The sequence below is a fragment of the Vanellus vanellus genome (assembly GCF_965231255.1).
Source record: "Vanellus vanellus genome assembly, chromosome: 4".
NCBI classification, from domain to species: domain Eukaryota; kingdom Metazoa; phylum Chordata; class Aves; order Charadriiformes; family Charadriidae; genus Vanellus; species Vanellus vanellus.
Window position 1 is genome coordinate 61680818 of NC_138909.1, and position 27495 is coordinate 61708312.

Here is a 27495-nt window from a genome sequence, read left to right on the forward strand (position 1 = left end):
TATGTAGATAGTACGTGGATAGGAAGACGGCCAGTACAGCTGAGGATACATCCAGAACTCAAAACAATCATGACAAATTGGAGGTGCCATCTGAAAAAAAAAACCAAGGTATTTAACAATGACAAGTGCAAGGTATTAATCCGCGTGGGAAACAACAGCTAGGCAGTAACAGTAAATAGCTGTTTACAACCGTTTTCAAATACATGGAATTTTGCTGTAGGGAGCAGCAGAGTTGACGCTAATCTATGTTCATTGAAAGTAGAAAAGGCGTTAATACAAAGGAGATTTAGAAAGATACGAATAGTAAAGCACTGAAATTAAATTTGTCTGGGAAGTTTGTGTCTTCACAACTTCATCAGCAATGTCTTCAGTCTCAACAAATGTCTGTCATCGCTGACCTTTGTAACTCTGCCTTGGACAAATCAATGGGCTAAATGATGTCTAGGGGTTACTTCCCCACAATTTCATGATTTTATGTCTACCCAAAAGCTACTGCAGCCACCTTCAGCAGCTAAGAGGCAAATGCATACTGCTTTCCTACGTGAGAATCCAGCTGAGATGCAGGAATGCATGACAGGATCACCATATGCTCCACTCTCTCACAGTAGTATTGACAACAGTTCCTTCCTGCCAGCTCTAAAGTATACTTCGTTCCTTCTGTATAAACCATATGCACAGGGAAAGTGCTGATAAGGAGACACCCTACAGTTAGTGCCAATAGGTTTCAGCAGATGATGCCTGCAGTACTTGCTTGTAATTTGGCTTTGCATTTGGGATTCTGTAATGTATCTGCAAGCACCAAATATAGCAACCTGGCTAGGTAAGTTCACATAAGATACAAGGGTCCATATGAAAATTGAAGACACAAGAACATAGTAATGAAAGCAAGAGCAAAATTCCAGCAAACACAGAGCTTTGTCAATCAATCCATGTGTAGATAGAATGTTTCCATAGGCACAGCACATATTTTCCTTGGCATCTCTATAATCTTCAAAACACCTTTTAAAGATATTAAAACATCAGTAGATTTTAGCATCTGCAGTAATATGAGAACACAAAAAAGTATAGGAACGGGTTTGCATTTCTTTTAAAAAACAAACTTGTATCCCAAATCTAACAGAAAAGACCCACTCGTCTACCACAATTAGGAGAGATATATTCCCCAAGACATATTCAAATCATTAAAAATGTATTTTATGTATTTTTTTATAGATATGTTGCAGGTAACGTTTAGTATGGCCATACTTCTAAGATCTAGTCATTAACAAACCCCAGTATGTCTTTTTCTTGCATCCCTCTGATATCTAAAAATTAATAACAGCTAGTCTCAATTTCCTGTGTGAATAAAATAAACCTCTCTTTCCAAAGGTATTCTGATGTTGAGCTTTAATCTATTGAGGAACGTCTGAGCTCTTTTAAATAAAGCAAGCTGAACAACATTCAGTCTAGATAGAATCTCTATACACATGTGTTGTTATAATGGTAACATAACCAGTGGGAATATAAATTCACTGCCCGTGACTTTGTCACAGATATAAAGATCTTCTGGAGAAGGCATGTACATCAAACATAAGAATATATGACATTTCTCCACCTCTGCAGGAATCAGTTCATCAGATACTCTGTTTAAGGAAATTCCAGCACTGTAATTTGCCTTTTTGCTTTTAAGCAACAATGTGATAATGCAGAAGCCACGTTCAATGATTCAGAATGATTTAGTTTGCAGGAAGCCCATTAATTTAACCATATTTTCCCATACTTTTCAGCACTATGTCCTGTCATCTGGAAATAATAGAGACCATAGTAGTAAATTCTGAAAGCTAAGAAAAAACATGCAAGTACAGTTCACGTGGTATTTGCTGGTATGCTAATGTTAGCCCAGTCTAACCAAAATTAGAGTTTCTTGGTAAACCTGGATTAGCTTTCTAGTGAAAAGGATACAGAAGTGACAATCAAAAGCAAATGTGTCATAGTTCTATATTTATTTATACGACAGCATGAACATAAGCCGGTTATACGGATCCTGAATCAAAAATATACAGTAAGTGAACATTTTCTTATTGCTGCAAAGATGTATAATATTGGCTCTGTGAGTACAAAATGGGAATAAGAAAGAGAAAGTCTACCATCATATTTCAAGTGTGACTAAGTTTTCTTTACTTCTTGCTCTTAAAAAGTGTTGCTCAGACAATGTTTTTTTTAAATATGATTACTACGCTTTTATTGCAAATTTATCTTTTCTGTAGTCCGAAAGGAAAATTTTCCATAAAGTATTTGGGTCTGTCACTTCACTGACAGTAAATTTAGTTTCCTCACAACATTCTTCATTCAGAATATCAGTCTAAAATAAAGCAAGGCTTCCTAGCAAGGCTCATAACAAAGCTCACATGTTGGATTCTGTAGCTCAGTTATAAGCAGTAAATATATTTTTAGTTTTTGACAATGGGAATGTGTTTCAGATGGATTTAATGTTCTCTAAAGGCAGTTCTCTTTCTTCAGATTAGAAAATAGTCAATTAAATAGAAAAAAAATCTCTTCACAAAAGAGGGGGGGGAAGAAAAGAAGAAGAAAAGCTTTGCAAACTTAGAGTGCTTCCACTGTGCTCATTATGGCTTGTGATTTCTAGGAAATGGTGTGAATTAGAAAGTCTCTAAACACTGAGCACATTCTTATGCCCTTCGGTTAATTGAAAGTTAAGTGGCTTCTCGCATCCCCCAGTATATTATATATATTATATATATATAATATAATATTATATATAATACTATAATAATATATTGTAAATATATATAATAATAATATAGTCTCTATATAAATATATATGTATACATTCACATACAAATATATGTAATTTTTTGTATATTTATTTGAGTGTAGACATAGATAGACAGACAGAAAGAGAGACAGATAGATTATGTGGATACCAGTGTCAGACACTTGAATAGCTCTGTTTTGAATAGAATATCAAACAAAATGGAGGACAGGACATCTCAGAGGTGTCATAAAAGGCTGCAGTGCCTTCCTTACTTACATTATATAAACTTTAATGGCAAATTTGTTCATAGGTGTGAATCATTAATATGAACTGGATATTAGTTCTATTGGAAGAGTCCCAACATAGCTGCATCACAAACTTGATCATTATTTTGCTTTGAAGTAAAAGACCTTTGGGTTCCTTATCAAATTTCTCACCAAATCACTGCAAGATCTCCAGTAAAGAAGGATAAAGAAAGAAAAAGACTAACAGAAAACAAATCCCAGGATTACTTGGCTTTATAAGGTGTACTTAGTTCTTTCACACCTTCCTTTACTGTTCTCCTAACTGTTACATACACCTGCGAATGTGATGTTGGTAGCAGAGTGGTCAGCAGAGCTGATGGTGGTGTTGCTGGTCTCATAGAGGAGCGTGCAGTTACTCTGATCAAACCCCAATTCCTGCTGAAGGGAATTCGAAATTAAACCCGCTCTCCATTTCCATGCCTGGCATCCTTAGATTGTTACAACTGAAGCCTGAAACCTTTTATCCTGCTGAATTCTAGGGACATGAATAATCCATTCAAGAAGAGACTACTCACAAGTTTAAAGTGATTTGCTAGACTTAGGTCCTACCCAAAACAATATGGAAAAAATGATAAAGCTGAGAGAATCAAAAGAGGGATTTTCCCTCAGGACTGTAAGTACAGCATCTTAATCGATAAACACTCAAAAGCTGAAAAGTGAATAAAGCTGTGGAATAAAATATTTTATTTTCTTCTGTATTACTGCTTGAATAATACTCTCCACTGAATGGCCCATAAACACATTTATGCTTATCAGAACCCCTAGCATGAAGGACAAGTCGACATATAGTTTTGTATAATTCAAGAAACTGAACTTAAATGAACTGGGATAGGAAAAACAGAACAGGCTGGAAGTTTTTCCAAAGATATTACATCTATATCATGGAACTGGAAGACACTGCCAAATTAGAAACATGTAGTGATTTTTTTTTAAAGTTATATTTGTTTTACTCACCTGACCTATGAAAACGAGGCGTATGAAAACATGGGAATGTCTGCTATGAACTAGTTTGGGTTTTAGAAAATAATTTTCTCAGATATTAATATTTATCATATTTTTCTAGCAGAAAAAAATCATAATTACTAGTGGTCACTGCATCCATCTACATTTCACTCTTTTACTCTCTCCATAAATAACAAGAAACTGAACTGTTCCCTAAAATCCACAAAATATTTGATACCCAATTCAAAGATGTAAGATGACAATGAAAATGCTTGTATTAGATGCAGAATTGCAAACTACTCTGTGGCCCTTTTGACACTGTGTTTAGAGGCATACTTAGGTTTTAAAAGGATAGTCTAAAAAGAAGTCTACGGAACTAAGTCTACTGAAACGGGAGATATCTGATAAAATCTAACTAAAATATATTTATTTATCATCCATCATTTTAAAGAATTTTCTTACAAAATGAGAATTTGACTGCAGATATTTCTCTGAAAACAAGAGGGGAAAATACATTTTCCAAACAAGCAGCAACCTATGCCATATAAAGAATATCATATGTTAGTTTGGAAAAATCTGGTTTGGAAGGGAAAGAAAAGATTAAGGTCCCAGTTTGCATGTGCCAAGTATTTAGGTTACATTTCTATCTTTGCTTCCTGTTCAGCAACAGGAATTCTTTTTAATCGTGACAGTCATAATGTGTCAAGAGAAAAAAAAAGTCTCTGATACTGGGATCATAGGATTATGTTCAGCTTCAGAACTAATTATCACGACTTTGAGTTGGAGGTAGAGAAGCAGGCCCTATGTTGTGCTTGTTGGTCCATGTGCTTGCAGGATCAGCAGTTGTATTTCTGGGCAACTCTTAGTAGCTACAATTCCCTGTTTTCTTTTCTGAAGGACAACCCTACCAACTCTAAACAGCCAAAAAATCTGAAAAGATACTTCTGTATGCAGAATGTAAAAATATAGGCAAGTTCAGTAATTTACAATAAAAATGGAAAGCAAATACTCCCAAGAGACTCTGAAGTCAGAATGCCACGTACAAACCCTTCATCATATACAGACTAAAATTAAATTTCATGCAGAATTTTTCCTTACATGTGCATTAGTATGTCTGGAAAATATCTTAGTTCTGAGGCACAAAGGTGTAGTGACAGACAACCTTATGATCAACTTCTGACCAAACCTTAGGAAACAGCAAAGTTTCTACCGAAGAGTAACTACCAAATCTATTAATAAAGAAATGATGAATTAATTTCATCTACTCTAAACAACCTCCATCTGCTATCCCATGTGATAATGTTATTGAAGACAATAGATAAAATGGTGACAGCCTGGTGTGTATGATTTCTATTCACAGTCCTGAAGAAATCCTTTGTAAGTACAGTGAGTGTCCTACAGTGAGCAATGTTGTGACTTCTTATTGAAATCAATAACTTAGATGGCCGAGGAAACCAGATGTTCCTTGATTCTACTGATACCATGTGCGCAAGAAAGTGAAGACTTGAACATATGATTATCTATGTTGCAGATAAAGTCGAAATTCCCTGCTGTATACTTACTGTAAACTTAAATCCCTCCTAAAACATTGGTTCAGAATACTTGTCTGAGTGTAGGTCCTCCCACAGGCCGCCTTCTACGAGCCTTTTTTCTGGATTGTCCATCATGAGGTTGAACTGCATGCAGTAAGGCAAGCTGCTTTCATCCAGCACTGTCATATTTTTTTCCATAGGCAGGTAAGGAAGAGAGGTCATTTGGATCAGGACCTTTGCATTAGAGAGATTTCATAAAGGACAAGGTGGACCTAAAGGTTGCATCCAGATGTGAAGTAGGATACAGACTGCTTTTAGTAATGGAATGAAAACTGTCTGTACATCGTGCCTGAGTCTGTACCAGCATACTGGGACTTAAACCAAATGTCCACAGCTGTTCAAGGTGCTTACTGGCCAGCTCAAACTCTGCCTATAGAATAGATCAAGTCATCTGTTTGTCAAGGTGAAGAAACTCCAACACACGAGCAGTAGCTTACAGTCTAGATCTGTCCATAAAGGCAAGGATCTTGAGTGTGCCTTGAGTACAGCCACCCAAAGGCACTAGAGATAGCCAAACTATTCCTTCCAATCAGTCAGCGAATAGCTGCTTGGAAATGATGCTTTGGCTTGGAGGCAATAAAAGCCTATGAGGAAATGCAAGATGGAGAGTTCATTGCTCTCTTGAGATTGAATGTTTTGGAAGAGAGAGAGTTTCTGTTAAAAAAAGCACTGAGATTGGTGTGATGGTAGGATACGTTTGTGTGCCTAGGAGCCACAGAAAAATTGTTTAGTAAGTAAATAAGCTATCTGTGGCTGGTGGCTGGCCATAGAGTCAGGATATTAATATGAAAAACTCTAATTATTTTTTTGACAAAAGAGCATATTACGGTGTACTTAACGTTATCTGATCATTATACTTTCCTAAGGGAACATCATCAATGGATTCAGGAATAACTTGTATCACTGGGCGGTGATTTTCAATGGTCTCTGATGTGGTGAACCCAAAAACATTTCCTAGGGCAGATAGAGGCCATTATTAGAAAGGTAAGATTTATGGCATATAATTATGGGAAATATTATCTGCAATTAGGATTTCTTATGGCTTTTAGTAGATGGAGTGTAGAAATTTGATCTATCACCAATCAGACACATTCCCAGTGAATGAAAATTGGTGCATAAAATATCCCTGTAACAATGCATATTTGCTTTGCATACGTTAGTAAAAGTGTGAGGAAATCAAGCTGAAATAACTGGATTCCAAACACTGTTTTATTAACAAGATGGAGATATATAAGGGAGATATATAAGATATATAAGCTCTTGATGGAGCTAGCAGCCCCACCAGTGTTTAGATGATTATAGTATTCTCGGGGGGCCACACATTGTCATTTGCAAACTGATGAACCTACAAATCTCCAGCATTGTTCTCAAGGGGCGGTAGTTACATTTTGCAGAGAGTTGTATATTTTCTCTATCCCCTAATTTTTAATAGTTTTGCTCTTGAACTGTATATATTATGAAACTGTATACATTATGAAACATTCAACTTCACAGACGGTGAGTGTTTCCACGCTAAGCTTTCTGGTAAAAACACAGTTTCTCCTGCAGAGGCTTTGTGACACCGTTGCAGCTCTGTGATATATTTAGTCCAAAGTATGCTTGCTTTAGGGTCAAATCAGTCTCAATCACCAACGCTTATTTTTTACTTCTTAATTTTAAAGCAGATTTTACCATTTTTGCTAACACAATACTTTAAACTGTCATGGACGTGACTATGTTACTTTCTGCAGTCAAACCCTATAAAGTAATAGCTTCATTTTTCTCTAAGCTATCTGTAAAAATGACAACGTTCTGCAGGCATTAGTAGCTTGGGACAGGTTGTTTCACAGGAATCGCACAATCTCTGAAAATATTCTGCTTTCTTGGTAAACTGAGTCATTAAGATGTGCAGCTGATTATAGGTTTTAGCCCCTAACAGAATATGTCTGTTTTTTATATCATCAGTAATTTCATTAGCTGTTATTGTTCAAACCTCTCATTATAAATGGCCAAGTCTTTCACTCAGCTGTCAATAATCCGGCGTTCCTCCAGCAAAGACATTTAAAGCTTTTCACTGAGTATTCAAGTGTTACATGACATAATGTTATAAATTCTCGCCCTACTCTTCTGCATTTGTTTTGTTCTTTGCTGTCTTCCTAGAAGAGCTTCTCACCTTCTCTACCTGTGAAGTACACAATACTTACAATGTAAGGAAACCACACAAACACATTTGAATTCCAAATTACTGTGCTTATTAATTGTAAACAAAGATATAGCTCTATATGACATAAATAATAGTTGCTCTGCATGATTTACAATTACAAATATAGTCATTCAGAGTAGAAAATTTAGGCGGAGCAAAGACAAAATCCATCCAGACGGCCTAGGAATTCAGAAAAAATATTTTCAGCAAGATACACAGAATGATTTGGGGAAAAAGAAGCTTCGTTTTCTGCTCTTCTAGTTGCACAGCTAATGCCTTCTTCATGGATGGGTGAGATTCTTCACACTGTGTGTCATTTCTTTACTTATTTATTACTTTCTCCAAACAGCAGAAATGTTGACTTAGAGTTACAAATACCAGAGATACACAGGGAAAAGTACAGAGCATTTGATATATATATGTTTTCCAGATGAAATGTTAAGAATAATTCCTCTATTTGTACTGCAAGAATGAAAATAACAAAATGAACTATGGCCCTGTTATCATCTAAGAATTTCTGCATTGCCTATTAGGAAAAAACTTTCTGAGGTATTGAATCCGGCCCCCTCCGACTGTCACTGAATATGCCAATATTCTCATTCAGAAGCCAATCGACTTCCTTTTTAATGCTCACTAGCTATTTTGTACATCTAAATATTTTTATACACCTATTTGTGGACATTCTTCCTACTGTCCTTAAATAAGGGTGTTACAAGACCATTTTTTCCAGTTATAGGAAACCATGATGGCCATAATTTTTCATGAATTAATTCTATACATAGACTTTCATGGATAACTATAATCTCAGTTAGCCTACTATGTTACAATAAACACAAACATACTATATCCCAAATGGCTCAAGATTCAGTTAAATAAAATGATTTACATTTTATATTTTTTTTATTATTTTCCTCTAATGAGCCTTTATTGGATGACCATGAGCCAGCACTGTGCCCTTGTGGCCAAGAAGGCCAATGGCATCCTGGGCTGTATTAGAAGGGGGGTGGTTAGTAGATCGAGAGAGGTCCTCCTTCCCCTCTACTCTGCCCTGGTGAGACCGCATCTGGAATATTGTGTCCAGTTCTGGGCCCCTCAGTTCAAGAAGGACAGAGAGCTGCTGGAGAGAGTCCAACGTAGGGCAACTAAGATGATTAAGGGAGTGGAGCATCTCCCTTATGAGGAAAGACTGAGGGAGCTGGGTCTCTTTAGTTTGGAGAAGAGGAGACTGAGGGGTGATCTTATTAGCGTTTATAAATATATAAAGGGGGAATGTCATGAGGATGGAGCCAGGCTCTTCTCAGTAGCAACCAATAATAGGACAAGGGGTAATGGATTCAAGCTGGAGCAGAAGAGGTTCCACTTAAATTTGAGAAGAAACTTCTTCTCAGTGAGGGTGACAGAGCACTGGAACAGGCTGCCCAGGGAGGTTGTGGAGTCTCCTTCTCTGGAGACATTCAAAACTCGCCTGGACGCCTTCCTGTGCAACCTCATCTAGGTGTTCCTGCTCCGACAGGGGGATTGGACTAGATGATCTTTTGAGGTCCCTTCCAATCCCTAGCATACAGTGATACTGTGATACTGTGATACTGTGATATTGATAACAAAAAAATGTGAACTCTTTACCTTCTTTTTTTACTCAAGGAACATAACTACTTGTCTCCTACTACTCTGGGCACCTAAGTAGTGCAAAGCACCTACAAAAGAACTCCTGAAAACCGCTCACCAATGCATTGCACTGTAAGATTTTAAAACATTTTTTTTACCATGATTCTGTGATCTAGTGAGTTACTTTTGTGTTGTCTACTCTGCAAACCTTTAACCGAAAGCTAATTTTGAAAAGATTTCCAAATTTTTAAAGGTACTAGATGTATGTAAAATTGTCAGCTCTTTCATCTGTATTTTTGGTAACACTGTATTTTTTATATGCTACATTTGTCCTTCAGACCAAATTTTATTTCTGATAATTTTTGGCTTGGGTTTTTTTTAACTCTTATACTAGTTTTCATATCCCATAGAAACCATATAAATTAACAAGAAAACATTATTTTTCTTTTCCCACTTTAACTTTTCCCAAAACACCCTTGAATGAAAACAAAGTGCCATTTCTTCTCTCTAGCTTCACATGCAGTTTTCCATTCTAAAGTGGAGTGTTCTGTTGAAGCAGAGCTCTGTAACAGTACAGTAGCAAGAGAACTGGTACCCTGGAAAACTAGACTTTTCTCCCTCACGGGTTCACAGTACGAAATAGAACAGATTTTATAGCTTGCTGGCAAAAGAATTTCTTACAGCATTTGGTAATATTTGCCAAACCAAGAGGCCTTCTTGACACTCCATCAAATAAGATTATTTCTACATGGGCCCAGATCACGGGTTGATATAAAATAAATGAAAAAGTTTCCTTGACACATAGGCACCAATTGATTAATCTACATGAAGCTTCAGGATATTAAAAAAAATCTTTGTAAGTAAAGAGGATATAGCTTGTCTGTCTTGTGTGTTTAAATTGTCAGCTCTTTAAATCAATGTACAAACCAGCAAGAAGTTCATCTTTTTTCAGGGACCTCTGCGTAAGATGCATGCAACCAATTGTAATTAATAATTATCACTACTGTAATTGATCATTATTACAGATTATCCTTGAAATAACATCAGTTTGTTTCATATTGTTTATCTCTTTAAAAGAGATACGTGTATGAATTTATAAAGAAGAGTAGTTTCTTTTTCATTCTTCTTGTGATCACAACAAAGAAAATGTTTTTTAAAAGTGGATACCAGCCAGAAAACATATGACACTGCATATTATATTTTAAATTAATCAGTTTGGCTAATATGATAATGCCTTCACCCAGTGTGTCATACTGTCAAGGATAGAATTGTTTTCTGCTTACAATCAATCTAGTTTTCCCAGAGTCAAGAATGGACACAATTCATGCTCAGGCAACTCAGCCCATCACTCTTTCACCCGTCTTTTCCGAACTGTGATCAAGCTTTTATCTGGCAGCAACAAAGAGGAATCATTACAGGGATAATCACAAGAAAAAATGCACAATCGGTCTAGTGAGAATACTGCCAAGTACGCATGAATCTAAACACACATAATACTTCCCTGCCATATTTTTAGTCAAGATGTACAGAAATCTAAAATATAAGGGAAGACTGAAGATCTAACACGGTTAGCTTTAAGGGAATAGCATTGGCAGAGAATGAGGTAAGAAGCGATAATAAAAGGAATATTTGATGCAGAAAATTTAATGAACACACTACAAAGGCTTCACAAGTGCCATGGCCTTGCAAATACAATTCCATTATTTTTTATGTGTAGCAATAAAGATTTTGACAGCTAGACGGAGTCATTGCAAAATATGCTTTCAACCCTGAGGTAATTTATATTATTAAAGCATTGCCTCCAATAGACGTTTAAGAGGTACAATAGTAGTCACACTTTGCATGGTAATATATTGCATCATTGCCAGGATGTAATTGTAGAAAAACAACTTGAAGATGAAGAGCTTCAAATAAAGGAAGCTTTAAAGTGACCGTGATTACATGTATGTGTTATCAGCATGTTCAAAAAGTGTCCTAATTGCTCTTCACCATTGCCATATGTCCCATTTCCCTATCTGTATACCAAAAACTGTTGATGTGCCTAGTAAAACACTTAAAAACCTATTATTACAGACAGCTGTTCATCTGTTTTCTGCTTTCAATTTAATTTAACTTCAAATTTAGGGGAAAAAATGCACAGATTGTAGCCTTCCCAGGGAAAGAAGTGTTACCATTTTAATTAAGGGAAGTAGCATAAATACATAAAATAGTATACTTAATTCACCAATAATGTCAGTGTAGTCTTTAAGAAGAGCGTGGGTGTATTTTGTTTTTATTTACTTATCCTTGGACCTAGCAGAAAGGGTCACGTAATTTGGGACCATTTAGTAGAAGGAATATGAAAGGCTCATTGAAGTTCCAAAATGAGAAAACTCAAGATTCACTGAAAAAGAGGAGGGGCCATGTAGTGGAGTAGGGCCTCGGGGGAGTAGAGGGTCAGAGCAGAAGTCTGAGGTCCTAATGAACGGCTGCGCTTCTGCCTCCAGCCCGGAACAGAGAGAGTGTCTGGACTCCTTGGATTTTGCCGACACCAAGTAAAGCTGGCAAAAAGGTCCTAACACTGTGACCAGGTAATGAACAGAAGCCCCAGAAGATAGGACACTTACATTTTCTTTAAGAAAGTAAGTTGCTTATTTTTTTCTTGATTTTGGAAGAGGAGAGTTTGCTTTGGAGAGCAAAATAAAATAATCTGGCCAGGTTAATTATGCCATCACCCCAACAGGACTGTGGACCCCTGCAGGAACCCAGACATCATCTTTTTTTCAACTTTTGCTCTGCGTTCAGAAACAACAGATTCTGCAATATGTGACATAAAATAACTGTTGAATTCAGTCTTCTCCCAGGCAGAGAAGCAAACCTTCTCAAAGCCGCTGTTTGCACAGCTATGCCTGGAGATAAGCTGTGTATCATGGTGCGTATGACCTCACCAGAGACCTAGAGGGCTATCAACTTTCTTAACAAATTCAGCTGCTGAGAGGTACAGATATTTAATGTCGACTGGCAGATTATAACTTTAGTATCCTTTTATAACAGGGAGATGTCTTGCTACAGCAACAAGCTGTCTATAAAAAAAAGGAGAGGCACTATCACGTGGAGCTATTCCCCTCACACCCACCCACCAGTAGCATCATGAACAGTTAAAATAGTAAATATAGCATAATTACCATGTTTCTTCAGAAAACCTACTCACAACCGTCCTATGGGAAGACAGTCTGGCATGCGTCTTAGAATAATTTTATTCCATTTCAGAAACAAGACTTAACATGAAACCTTACAATATTTAATTTCAGAGATCAGAATATACAAACAATCAAAGATTGCTCTATCACTAATATTTCATAAATATATTTAATTATTCCTTAGATCTTTAACACGGGATCATTCAAATTTATAATCCCAGATTTTCATATAAAAGTCCCTGAATTTATGTCATATTTGAGGTAGCATGCCAAAGTTCCCAGGTTTGAATGAGGATTCTTTTGTTATGCCATCACATAGCCTCTCTGAAAAATAGTCCTGAAAATCCTGCTCTAATATTTGGAACTAAAACTTCGTATATCAGTCTTCAATCCTGAGTGGAGAAAAATTAAATCCTGGGTTTTGTCTCTGAACTGTCTATACTTAGGAGAACCAGCAATTGCTATACAAAGAGAAATTTGTTTCCAGTGGGAACCATTCTTGTTTACTTGTATAGACATCATTATCTATTTCAAGAAGACAGTGGGCCCTAAGAACTCAAATTATGTTAGAAAGGTGCAAAAATGAGATCTGCAGGGTGATATTTAGTACCGTTAAAAATACGTTGCTTAGTAGAATGAAATCTACATGCTCCTGACAAAGTCCTCCTGACGGGATGATGGAGTCATTTCAATGTGTGAAAATAATTAAAAAGATACGTCTAGTTTCAAATTTAACTTTCAGCATTTAGTGAAAGAAAATGAGGGAAAATCTCTAGTCATCACATCATAATGGTGTAACTCTTCAAGTTGACATGTAAGAGGTTGTCCACCGGGATTCCTTTAAAAAAATAAAACACTTTTAACAATTAGGATAACAAAACCCAGAAATTTATCATGGTATCAGTAAACTCAAACACAGTACCAGCCTGAACAATACACTTTGGAGTAAGAGCTTTTGGCCATTAAATAGTTATTTATTTATTTATTTACTTTATTTTAACATGTGATGCTGATTCTGAGCGTGGTAATAGAATTGTCAATATTCGCAATACCCAGGAATTGGGCATTGGCCTTTCAGAGGAATTTCTACAGCCATTCTTACTTTTGTATATCTAGTGTCATAAAAGAGTCTACTTTTCTGGAGGATTGACTCTGTCCTTGTAGCACAGATTAAAAATTGCTGTGCTGATACAGTGAGGACTATAAAGAAGCACCTACCAGTCATTTCTGTGTTGCTTCAAATTGAAAACTGCTCATAGAACATGCCAGACTCCAAATGAATTGACCAAAAATATCCTGCAAATATGGACTTCATCTGCCTTTATGGTCTAATGAGTAACATAGTGCATCTACTAATCATAAGCTGTTTGCCCATGGCAGGCAGTGAGTTTGGAAGGCACATGAGTGTATGTTAAGTTGGCGGAAAATTATATAGCAACACCTCTTCCTGAACCTCTTCAGTAAAAGGAGTGCAATTCTGGTTTGGTTCAATTCACATTTAATCCTCCTACGTAGCCGTTGAGTTTGTTTATGAGTTAAAATTACATATAAAGGGATGCAAAAGACCATTTTAATGGCCTGACTTTGCAAATTTAGTCTGACGGTGTACATGTGCTGCTTAAAATATCTTATTAATACTCTTTGCATATTGTTACAGGTGGACTCTGATTTTTTTTTAAACTTGACCAATAAAAAGCTGTGAGAATTATTGTATGACTTTTAAATTATATTTTTCTTATTGAAATATGTTGTCCCATACAGGTGACTAGATTAGTCTGTCTCAGGCTTACAAAACTGTCGTAGAGCACATATAGTAAAAAAGATTTTGATCATCACAACAAAAAAAAAAATTATATGACTTTTACTTAGAATATAGGACTGAATTTTATCACAAATAATGCAATGCCTCCTACCTGCTGCTTGGCCTATAACAGAGGAACACTTTTACCTTGGGTAAAAATACTGCTTGTTTGGACTTCTTTGCAATTTGCTTCTCCTTCTTTCCAAAAATGCGTGTTCTGTTTTCCCGTATATATGCTCCTTCTCCACACAACAACAGATATTTCTTTCCAACGTATAATAGATGTAGTATTGTCCCTGACCCCTGGGTGTTCCAGCTGGATGCGCTTGACAAGCTCCGGGAGAAGAATCTATTTGCATGACCTTAGAACTTGATATGTCTTAACTTCCCCATGATGCCAACAATCATGTTTTGATGGATAGGACTAATGAAACATAATTCTGTAGTTATGAAGCCCCCTTGTGCTAATAGTCGGGTTAAATCTCTTTGAAACTGGTAGGCGCAATAGCTGTTGCTTAGAATAAATGTAAAGAGATATTGAACTATTTAATAGAAACAAATAACTGAAACAATATGAGCCATGACCAAAATATGACTAGAAGGGAAGACTGCCGTGGAAGCTAAACCATCTGTCAAATGGCCAATATATGGGAGAGATGGTTTGGTGGAAAGAAATATAAATTTGACCAAGGACACTGTCACAGAAGCATCCTTGAAGCTATTATGATTCTCAGGAAAAAACTATGGCAGGTTATGCCCTAACTTTAAAGAAAAACTTAAACACTAAAATAGAGCATGGAATGGTGACCACATAAAAGTTTCCTGCTTTCTTGTTCCTGAAAAAAAATATACAAACCCATGCTAATCAAATTGATCTAATTTTAATTAATAGTTTAACTCAAGTAGAAGAAATAACTAAACAATGATAAAATTTGAAAAACAAAGAAACTAATGTAAGTAGAAGATAAATGACATGATAGTATTTCATACTTTTCACCTAGAAAATTTCTCTGCTGATAGCTAAAAATAACCCCCAAAATCATTTTTGCAATACTGTTAGAATGAAATAAAAAAATTACATTACAGATTTTCAGATATAAATAACACCAAATTAACTGCTCTACTATGATGCCAGCTAAGCTTAAAAGCTTGCTTGCTTCCAGGAAAAAGAAAAGAAGGAGATCAGAACAGCTAGTAAAGACAGCTATTTTACCTTAAATTCTCCCCTTAGTTATTTTTCAGTAACTTTCCAAGATTTCTTCTTTTAAACAAGCACTAAGTATAAAAAGATTCATTTTAGCATAGAGTTATTTCACTAACAATTTGCTAAGGCTTTTTTATTCTAATTCACCTAAACCGTTAACCTTTAATTCTTGAGTTACTATTCTGAATAAAAATTATAGAGGTTGTTTCCTCTGCAATTGTTTTCAAAATTCTTAAAAGATGAAACTAGTAAAGTCCATATTCATCTCTCTGCCATACAAGAATAGCTTAGCCAGAATAAGGCACCACCTACCTCAAGGTCACATTATGTTTTGGGATTCTTTCTACAAGGGTGTGGATATAGATGTCTGCCATGAATAAATGAAGAAAAAGAAATATTTTTGAAGATTTCTCAACATTTCAGTTACAGGGAGTGGTACTGACTGGCTACGGTTCTGCATTTTAAGTTTCTTCTCTCTTTGCTGGTAGAATATCTACCTGCAAAACATTCACACTGTAATATTGCTGCTTTAACCTTTAGAGATCTGATTTTAAATGCAAAAATGCAGGATTTCTTAAAAATTACTTTTGTTGTTATTCATTCCAAGTACTGAATAAAAAGGAAGTATAGGCTGAGGACAGCTCAGCTGAGGAAACTCAGACATACTCGTTTCATTAAAAGCAGAGACTTGAATATGTCCCCGGTTTTGCTTGTAGTGATAAAACAAAAATGTCACAACTCATTTACTTCAGTTTTGCACTGAATTTGTCCACAGAAATTTATTGTTGTGTGCCCTTTCCTTGAGAGGTTTGACTGAGAGTTGGAAGTTCTGATTCACAATGAATCATCATAATTTTCTCAGTCTTGATTTTGCAATGGAGTGAGCGTGTCCAAACACAGAAGTGGAGTTAACATTCTGACCCAACTTTGATTCAAACACATGCATCAATTCACCAGGCTTTGAAGCAAACCCCAGATGAGACTCTGTGAAAGATAGACCCACTGATTTTAGCAAAAGTTTAATCTAAATTTAAAAAAAAAAAAAAAAAAAAAAAAAAGAAGGACTTTGGCATTAGTATCTCTGAATTTACTGCTGTTTCTATTGAACTAAGAGCTCGTTTAGGGCAGGGATATATTGTAGATGCAGGTGTGTTTCTTGGTGCACTAAGCCCTGATCTAGTCTAGAGAGAATGGCCAGGAAGATGTTGGTGCATGTCATCGTCTTGACTGATAGAAAGCGGAGTTGTATCTAGCTATCACAAGCTGAGAAGGACCCCTGTGTCCTGCACTTTAGATGCAAACTCAGACTAATGATAGACAAACCGATACAAAATGGAAGGGTCCATAACAGTTAAAAAATGCAAGTGAGGAAGTATTTTGCTCTATGACAATAGGAAAAATTCTTAAGTTCCTTTACCATAATCATGTAAAGTTTAAACAGGTCTGATCAAACTGAATAAAAGAAACAAAATACATTTTTTCTTCTGCGAGAGAAGCTGAGGCACTGTGTTGAAGTGGAGCAAAGGGAACAAGTTTGAGCTATCCAATAGTACAACACTTCCGCGCTGCAGTTTTTGAAGACTACAGTAATTTAACACATGTCATGGAGCACTTAGAAATGTAATAAAAATGCTGTTTATTACCAGTGCAGCTCTGGGCCAGAGCATTCATGTGAGACTCATCTGATCCTTATAGTTGATGACCTTAGAAACTATCTCCATCAGGAAGAACAAGAAGATTTATTGTTCTAGGGGGTTTTATACCCTGTAATAGTTTCAAAGGCAGATTTTATATAAATATGATTGTTTACTAAAGCTTAGACTCCTCTGTGTGTCTCAAAATATCCCTCTGCAGATCTAATATTCTTTTAGAAAAATAAGATTCCACCGCAAGCACAATTTCCCCCTCCTTTTTCCAGATGGTTACCCTCCTCCTGAGGAGCAGAGACAAAGAATGGATAGGGTTGGGTGCCTTCACTCATAGATTTCAGCACAGAAAAGTCAGCTGTCAGGTAGCACAGCTCTCCCCCTTTGTTCTCAATCTCCTCTTAATTTGTCTTCACAAGAGGAAGATATCTAGCCAGTATAATGTGACTGAACACAAGTGAAAAATCAGAGGCAGAGACTGGCTGTGACCTAGCACGAAGGAGCCATAGGTAAACTTACACTGCAGAATTTGCCATCTCTCCAAACTCCTTCCATTGCAAGAGTTCCTACATTGAGATGAGGAATTTAACTACATGAAGCTTCTCTTCTTCAATATTCTAGCTTATTATTCCTTAAATTTTTCTGTACAGTATACCAGAACAAATACCCCAACAGTGGAAAAGCTGTTGCAAGATGAACTTGGGGAAATTTTCTCAAAAATGCTTTTACACTTTTTCCAAAGTGTTCTCTCAGCAAATTTGGGGTTTTTTTCGAACTTTCCCTTTAGGTAGGGATGTAAAGCACTGGACTCAGGATAATGACAGATGATCCTCAGGTGCCCTAAAATGTTCTCCTCAGCTGCTATTAGGGGAGTTCTTCATCAGCTGGATGTTGTTGAGATAGACACGATCAGAAGTCTGCTCTACTATGTTAGCTAACACAATGGAGACTGAACATGATGGGCTTTTGCAGAAGCCTGCTAGACAGTAACGCTCCTATATCTTCCAGGGAATGGGCAAGAGCGAGCCCTGTGCAGCACAAATGTAGGTTTTGACTGGACCAACTGATGAGCATACAGTTAAACCTGAGACACACTCCAGAAAGATTTGCTGATCTATTAGGAATCAAAGAAAGAACTGGGACAGGAGGAAGGAATGGCAGAGTATTTCAATCTTTATGATCTAAATGGGTATAGAATAACTGGTCTTTAAAATCAAAACAATGTGGAGTGTTACTTCTCTAGTAAAATGCACTGTATTTATTAAAAAAGCTAGTACCATCGGCTTTTATTGACAAACTTAAGCCAGTTTTCAGGCAGCAGTGTAGGACAGTCTCAAGTGAGAGAAACCCACCTTTATAATCAGAAATGGATTAGCAGAATTTCACCTTGAAACATTAATATCGTGGTCTACATTTTCTAATACAGACTACTATAGTCCTACATTGAACACTGACAAAAACGAGGTGAGGCTGGCATTCCACAAAGGTCCAGATAATAAAATACAAAAAGTTGTATTGTTCTAATAAAAATTTACAACTAAAAATACTAAAAGCTTTGAAAAGCAACAGGTAAGACATTCAGCAGTATTACATCGCTTTTAATAATTCATCTTTTATTCTGCATTCACTCAATAAACGTATGAATGTTTATAAATATATATAAACAAAAGGTCAAAACAACAGCTAAAAGATAAATCTCTTGAACAGAAAAAGGAAATGCAATTACTTGTATACTGATGAACGTATCACTTGCAGTGATGAGGAGATAAAAAGATGCTTGGATGATTACAAAAAGATATTTGATCACCTCAGGCACTGCATGTATTTGAGGTGTTTGTGCATGTACACTTTGGCCTGTACCTCTCAGTCTCTCCTTGTACTTGCCAGCTGCAGCCTTCTTTTAAAATATGTCTTACTGACAGACAGAAAAAAACTGTTAAAGTCATTTGAGTGAGGCAGAGGAGACTGTTTTTCTGTAATTTTATCACACGTATGTATTTCTATGACAGAGCTGCAGAATTAAAGAAAAATTTTTTTTAAACACCAAGAGCTGCACACTTCCTTAAAACAGACTATTTTAGGAAAAGAACAACTTTCTTAAGAGATACTGATACACCTCTTTAACCTATAATTCTTCATTAACCTACATTTTTACTTTTTTTTTTTTTTTTCAAGAAAAGTCAAGACTTGGCTCTCTGTCAGAATTCTATTTACATTCTGTATCTAGAGAGAAAAAAGTACCTCTTCCTACACCTTCGCCATTCAACGGCTGAGGTTTTCTTTCAAACTGTATGTTTAACATTTCTATATTAGGTCACTCCTCTTCCTAAACCTGTATTTTTCAAACCTTAAGTATAGTACTTCTGCAAATGTCTATTTAACCCTTCAAGTTAATTGGTTTCTGTTGGGTTTTGCCTATTGTTTTCGGGGAAGCAGCTTAGTTTGGAATTTTGGAGTGTTTCTCTAAAGCTAACATTCAGTTCCTAGTCTCTCTTGATTGTTAAATATTAATTTATTGACAGACCACACTCAGTGTGTCCTAATAGATCTTATATTTCCTGTGCCCAGAGGACCAACGAAAACTGAGGTCTAAGAACCAATGCACGCTGAGCCCTGCAGCAATTCTCTTTTTTTTTTCATATGTGTTTATATGACTGTTGTGCCTAGCCAGGTCAGGACCCAATTACATTAAGTGCTGTATAAATATTAGCATCCACTTCACCCTTCACAAGGTTCTTGACCACAACGAAAGGTGTAAAAGATCATAAAAAGGGGTAGATTAATTGAGGACCTTGAAGTGATGTCATCACGGTGGTATGCGTAATTTACTGAATAAAGGAACCACAATATAGATGGTCTAAGATCTATTCTAAAGGTTAGTCAATTCTTTTTTTACCTCTGTTTTTTTTTTTTACCTTACATCTACATCAAGTGCTATAGCATCTTACCAGATCATTTATTTCTTCTTTATGCTGTAAATATTTTAGTAGCTTCCAGCGTGAATTTGATTCACTTATTGCAATAAACTGTTCTTTCCACCATCCAATTAAAACCAGCTCTAGTCTGACAAAAACAGTGTTCTTGCCAGGCAAGCATATCTAAGCCTTTGCTAAGTCTTCCAGCTTTACGGGAATTCATAAAGCTTAATTAAACTTGAGATGTAAACGTCAGTGAAAAAAATCTTGGAGGAAAACCGAAGAGCCACAATTGCTTTTTAGTCTGAAAATAAAGGTAAATGCAAAAAAAAAGAAAAAAAAAAAAAAGGCTCACACGTGAATAAAATACATTGGTGCACTGTTTATTCTCACTATCTCACATTCCAGCTATCCTCTTATGTATTAATTGAAAGGTCATGTAGTTTCACTGCGGCTTTGAAAGTATGTCTGCACTCCGTTGAAACTTCCTATAACAATACTGCTCAGGGAACGACTGTATCTTTCTCAGCTGCAGTAAGCCAGGGACACTGCTTTCTTGCTTTTCTGGAACAACATTTTCACAAACAGCTGACTGAAGAGCAAAGCTACACCTCGCTGGCAATTGTCGTAACTAATTATTCCTTGCACGGTGCTTTGAACACCTCAGACTGTGCAAAGTTATCCGGAACAGGTAGGTCTCTCTAGTGAGATTTGGCAGCAAAAGAAAGACATTCTTAGGAGCTTGAACTTTATTTTTATTAGCATAGCATGGTTCTGGCATTGAAGCTCTCTTTTCTTTTTTATTCTTTACTTTTTTTCCCTTTTTTTTAATTTGAGAATGAAAAAGGATTCTACTTCAAGGTTCATTAGTCTCTTGCATTGAAAATGACAGAATACACAGTATAAATGTACAATTTCAAACATCTCATGAACTGTTCTAACCCTTAATCCTGAGTTTGATGAACTATTAATGCTCCCTCAATGAAGTGTTGCCAAAAGTTCCCAGTATAAAACCATCAATTTATTTGACCAGAGGGAATTTGCAGAATTTTTGCTAATTTGATATATTCAGTTGATGTTTATTGGATATAACAATGGGGTTTCAGCTGAGGATGATTTTATTGTATGATTTAAAAATGAGCGGTTTCCTACCTTAAATCAGACAGTATTTGAATTTTTAATGATGGAATTCCTTGAAAACCTTTAAAACACATAGGTCTTTTTGTTATTCTCCTAATTGATCTGCAAGTGCAAGTTAGATAATAAGGCATACAAGCCTTGTCCCAGAGGAGTGACATTCATTTACGTACAGTCAACAGTATAAATGAACTACATAACTATTCTTATAAATTTTAAATCACAGTTTGGATAAAAATACAAGGCAGAGCAACACTTGTTCTGTTGAGGTAGTTACTTGATTTAATTCCAAATCCTGGAAATGTCTACCTGTCTTTTTCAGTATGATTAATCATCTTAGGAAATACAAAAAGAATTGATGATATCTAGTAAAAAAACAATCAGAATTTTATTTCAACCATTCTGTAAACATACGTAAATCATCATTCGTTTTACTTAACTTTTGATCCCGAATTTATAATGTACTTACTATTCTTGTGCATTTTTAATATTTGTGCTCTTAAAACACTTGCTTAAGGAACAGATATACTGCGAGAATAGTAACAAATTATCAGATTTATCTTTACCTCCTTTTATCCCAAAAGCATTCTTAATAATTGCATGTTACTTGGACACATCAACATGCCCTTACAAGGCCGGAAAATCTGAAACTCGCCAGCACTTCTTACATGGATTCTGATGGAAATCGTGAAACTAAAGTAAAGTCTTCTCCAGGTGGGACAGGTAAACTTCAACAGACTGTGGAAAAGGTGTGGAAATGTCTGCTGGTGCCAGGCCATGTGAAGTAACTGTCTATAATCCCTTCCTAGTGCTCCTATCTCTGCTAGGCTGCTGCAATACCAACTGGAAGCTACCAAAGAAGAGGAGCCCTACTAAGCTATTCTCTTCCAGCCATAGGGCCTTTTCAAGAGCTCTTTGCTACTGCAAGCTGGCCCCTTCCTAGCCCAAAAAGAATTATTTTTATGGCATTAGGATCCAAACTACATAGAACACCACTGAAAGAACTTTTCAACTGCATCTGTCCGTAGATCATAGCAAAGTGCTGATAGGGTTATTGATATCACTGCGCTTCTTGATAATACACCTCGTTCATGAGAAATAACATGTATAAGCCTAGAAATGCAGGATCGGAGTGGTTGCTACGAAGTACTCTTCACTAGATCATGTATGGAGCAGAGCTGGTGTTGCTTTCTGAGGGAGCTACTGATTCTGCTTGCTTGGCTGGTTGCTATGGTTCAGAGAAAACAGCAGCTGCTCAAGGAAAAGGAGGGGGAACCTCTAACAAAAGGACATGAAAACCATTAGTCTAAAAATTGATTAACTGTTAAGGTAGTGTTATCCTGGGCATATTCTTCTGGCAAAGTTGAGAGAAGAAACAGAAAAGATGGGGGAAAATACAGGACAGAAGCGTTATTTCATTCCATTCTGATACCGAAACTTACATTATTGATATTGTATCTCTCTGAAGCTTAAAAGAATAATCAAAATGTGACAGTGGAGCAGTTTATCTTTGTATGTTGTTATTGCTGATAGTTAGTAAACAAACATATTTGAGACAAAATTGTAATTTCCTGTTTTGAGCATTGAGAAAGTTGTGTGGTATTTTAGATGCTGCTGTATGGTAATTGTAGGGAAATGCCATTTGTTTTACAGGAAAAAAAAGATCTCTCGTAAATAAATTACTACCTTTAATAGCTTCTTAAAATAACATGGCTTCAATACAAAAAATATTGAAGAATGCTGTGAAAAACCACAGCAGAGCATCATTTTAGTTCGCAGTTCCCATCAAGAACAAGTAGAAAAGCAAATTCGTAGTGTACAATTTTATCAAGTTCTAATTAGTCAGTTCTACTCCAAACCAAACATGAGTTTAAATTACGAAAAAAAGCCAAAATATTTGAAGCTGGGAGAAGCGGATCATTTCTCCATAAAGACAGTGGAGAAACTTAGCAAAACAATGGCTGTGTGTGCTTTTTCATGTAGGAAGCAGTTAATTTTATTGTAACGAGAAACTTGTCAAAAAAGAGACATGGGAAAGAAAATCTACTGAGAGGAATAGTTCATGATCTGACCTACAATCTTAGAAAGAGTGAATCTATTGCATGACTGTTTTCACGTTAAAATGGCAAAGCAAGCTTTGTAATAGTGTCTCAGGGATTTCAGAAAATGGTTTTCAAAGGAAGGCAATCTGTTCTAAAATCTCTTGAAATTTTTCCCTGTAGAAACTATACACTTATGTTAGTCATTCAGCCAGTTAAAGGCCAGTTATAAAGTATTTGATCTGGTAGTTTTGGGTGATATTACTGTTGGAATTTCTACCACTTCTCTTCAGAAGGTATTCCAAACAATTAAATATGTAGAGCTATATGAAGATCTATACCACTTAAATTCAAAGTAACTGCAAAGTAGGTAGATTCTATGACTATCTTTGGGATAAATGTATTCTGAAGTGTTTGGAATTGTATTGTAGTGTTTGTATTGTCCTGAAATTAACATTAGATATTTAATGGTACTTGATATGCTTCTATTCACAGAACTGGAATAACATTTTAAGAGCAGCTTATGAACTAGTGGAACAAAACTTTCACTGAGATTTTTAGTTGCATCATGACTATCAAGAAATATTGAATGTGTACTAATAGGCTTGTAAAGGCCTATTAAAAAAAATAAAAAATTAAAAATAAAATTGACACATAAAATGAAGCTGAAAATCACCAAAGCAAATCATGTCATTTTATGTCTTTCATTTTATCCCTAAAGCTTTTAAATGCCTAAAGTTTGTTGTTACTTGATAGTTCTTTAAAAACAGGAAGGCAACAATTCTTTTCATTTAATTTCTAACCATTTTTAAAAAGCAGTGCAGATTTCTTTGTAACCAGTGTCCACTGTTGCACCTGTCTCAGGGCACTTTATATAAACACCTTTCCCTTACAGTTATAAAAACTTATGTGATTTTAAAGTACTTCCTTTCCCTTATCCCTGTTTTTGATTGTTATTGTCTGCTAACTGGTTCCTATAGAGTTTGTGCATCTCTTTCCCTTTCCCTTTCCCTTTCCCTTTCCCTTTCCCTTTCCCTTTCCCTTTCCCTTTCCCTTTCCCTTTCCCTTTCCCTTTCCCTTTCCCTTTCCCTTTCCCTTTCCCTTTCCCTTTCCCTTTCCCTTTCCCTTTCCCTTTCCCTTTCCCTCTCCCTTTCCCTCTCCCTCTCCCTCTCCCTTTCCCTCTCCCTCTCCCTCTCTCTCTCCCTCTCCCTCTTTCTCTCCCTCTCCTCTCCTCTCCTCTCCTCTCCTCTCCTCTCCTCTCCTCTCCTCTCCTCTCCTCTCCTCTCCTCTCCTCTCCTCTCCTCTCCTCTCCTCTCCTCTCCTCTCCATCTGTATTAAAGGCACAAAGACATAAAAATCCTTTATAGAGCATTCATACATTTATCATAAAATAAGGGGTTTTTTTTCTAAATAAAACCTCTGATTTACCTGAATTTTATTCAAACTGAATGAAGTCAAATTTGTCATAGTCAAACTATTTCTGAGACATTGGAAATATAAACAATAACTGTGAGCTTCAGTATTTGTAAATATTATATTGTTCAGTATATACTAGCTTTTCCTCTCCATTTGCCAAAATAATTAATGATCTTTGATGCTCATCTTAAGAATCTTCAGTCACCTTGATTTTAAAAAAATTTGAATATTCATATCCTACTTGCCTTAAAAGTAACTTGATTATATTAAAAGTCAGATGTCTAAATGTTGTCTTCTTGGAAAGAAAAAACAACAAACCAAAAAATTACAGTTCTGAAAGCGTTAAGAAAAGTTATGTTGACATTATTTCATGCTATTTTTTCTTAACAACTGTTTTAAGAGACTATCTAGTTTTCAAAGTGAAGCCCCCAGTTGTCACTGCCCAGCATAACGCTCAATTCTTTACAAGTATTATAAATTATAATGCCCTGTAATTCTGTGATCCTATGTATCATATTAATTCTGCCAAATCTCATGATGTAACAGAAGTCTAAGGTGATTTGAAGGCTAGCATACCTGCAACAACATTAATCAGTAGTTTAATAACAGCATTGTCTTCTGCGGAGAAGAAAAACAATGCAGAAAATTAAGATCTATAGTTGTGTTTCTTCTTTTTTTACCAACTCCTTTGGGTTTTTATATGTTTTCTCTATACTTACTGCATTATCTAGTGGGTGGTTGTGTCTTCTTGCACACTTATATCAGCTGGTAGAAAAAGTGTGAGCACGTTTGAAGAAGGTATTTACTACAGTATCTGTCAGAAAGGGGAGGGGGGGAGACTTGTTCCCTTCCACATGTAGATCTGAACAAATGGGTCCAGCTGCAGCCGTAACATTTGCAAAGTATCATGAAAATTAGCAAATCTTTTGTCATTTTTCCAAGGACCCTCTCTGAGCTGTTCTTGTTTCAGTGAATATCAGCTTTCAGTAATAATTTTTCAGTATATATCACTGCACTAGCCAATTAAGCTAGTTTATTAGATTATCATGACCTCATCCGTTCATGTAAAACCTGTGATTATTTATAATTAAAATCTTTTTCAAAAACATGTTTTACTTTCATTTAAGACCTCCATATTATGTGAAAAGAAGATTAGACTTAAATAACTTGAATAGAGGAAGAAAAATATTCACCTGTCGTGGCCCAAAGATTTCCAACAAGCCTTAGGATTGTCTTGGATTTTTTGTTTTATGTTGATCAAGTAAGCTAAAATCTCTTTTTTTTAGTTCTCAATGCGGATCTTGTTCTCTCTTGGGGTTTACAGTAAACATACCATTGATTTCAATGATAATAAAATCAGTGCTTAAAGATTCTTATGTCCTGGAAATGAGAAACAAGATTTTAAGCAGTCTGACCACACTGTGATGAAATCCTAGTTTTCATTGCTACTGCTCAGTTATCTCTTTTCGTTCTTGTGAGGACAGTTATCAATAATGTCAAATCAACTGTAGGGAAGCATTTGGTAATGGAAATCAGCATGCAGAAGGTGGCATAGCCGAATGGGAAAGATGCAGAAGAGAAACATTTGTTTCACTTTCTAAATGAAATAATTTCTCAGGAAATACTTTTCTGAGCCAAGTAATGCTTCAAATGGTTTTGACATTAACCCAAAGCATTTACTTTGAGGAGAAAAAAATGTATTAAAATATTAAGAGATACCAGAAATGTTATACTAAGATAAATATCTTGAATCCGCTTCTCTGTAACAGTGCACAGTGCACTGTTACTGAGATACGCAAGTTACGGTGGCTATCGCGAAACTATGGAAAAAGGTTTTGGAGAAACCGCCCCTGTGAGGAAAAGAACCCAAAGGATAAGACTAAAACTTGGATGTTTTAGGACAAGTTGGTAATCCACAGGTTTGGAAGTGCTAAAGTTACTCCTCAGCTACAACACAACGAAAACTCTGGAAGGACCAGCAGAAAGATCAGAAATACTGGTGCCAGTATAACAGCAAGGTGGAGCCTCTTAGAGAGACATATTCAAATGACTCTCAAAACCAGAACCATAAATCTAACTTTGAAGAGGGCCCTATTTTTAGTCAAAGTCAAGTTACTGAGTACTTCTGGTTTTCCTTCTATTTCTTTATACCAGATGTAGTGAAAAGTGAGACTACAGCATGACCATTTACAATTATCCCTGGTTAAGAGATGAGAACCTTCTTTTTAACACTGGTAAAGACTGCCAAAATGACTTAGGAAATATAGAAGGAATCAAAGATTTCTAAAATCAAACAGAGCCTCTGACTTCAGTGCACTTGAAATCAGGCTGTGTTTTTGAAGTCTGCAGAAACTCTGTGTTTATAGAATTTAAGTGTCACAGAATGCTTGTGTTTGTTTTGTGATTCCGTGTCCTTCAACGGTGCAAGGAGTTCCTGCAAATCTTACTGGGAGTTTACACAGAAGAAGGAAAGGACTGAAAGTTTCTGTAGCTACACAATGATCATATTATTAACAGGTAGCGTTAAAAAAGTTACCTTTTTTTGAGTCATAAAACCATGTTTGACGCAGATAGCCACTCTGCTTAGAAAAGAGACAGTGATGGAATGAGAGGTTATAGCTGATGAAATGTGAAAGAAAATACTCAAAGTGAAATATTATTTAATATTTAAGGAAGACCACCCCTATCTTCTCTTATGGGTTAGCATCAGCATCAGGAAATTACCAGTGGCAAAGGAAATTTTGAGAGGCAACAAAATTAGTTATTAACTGCTGTTT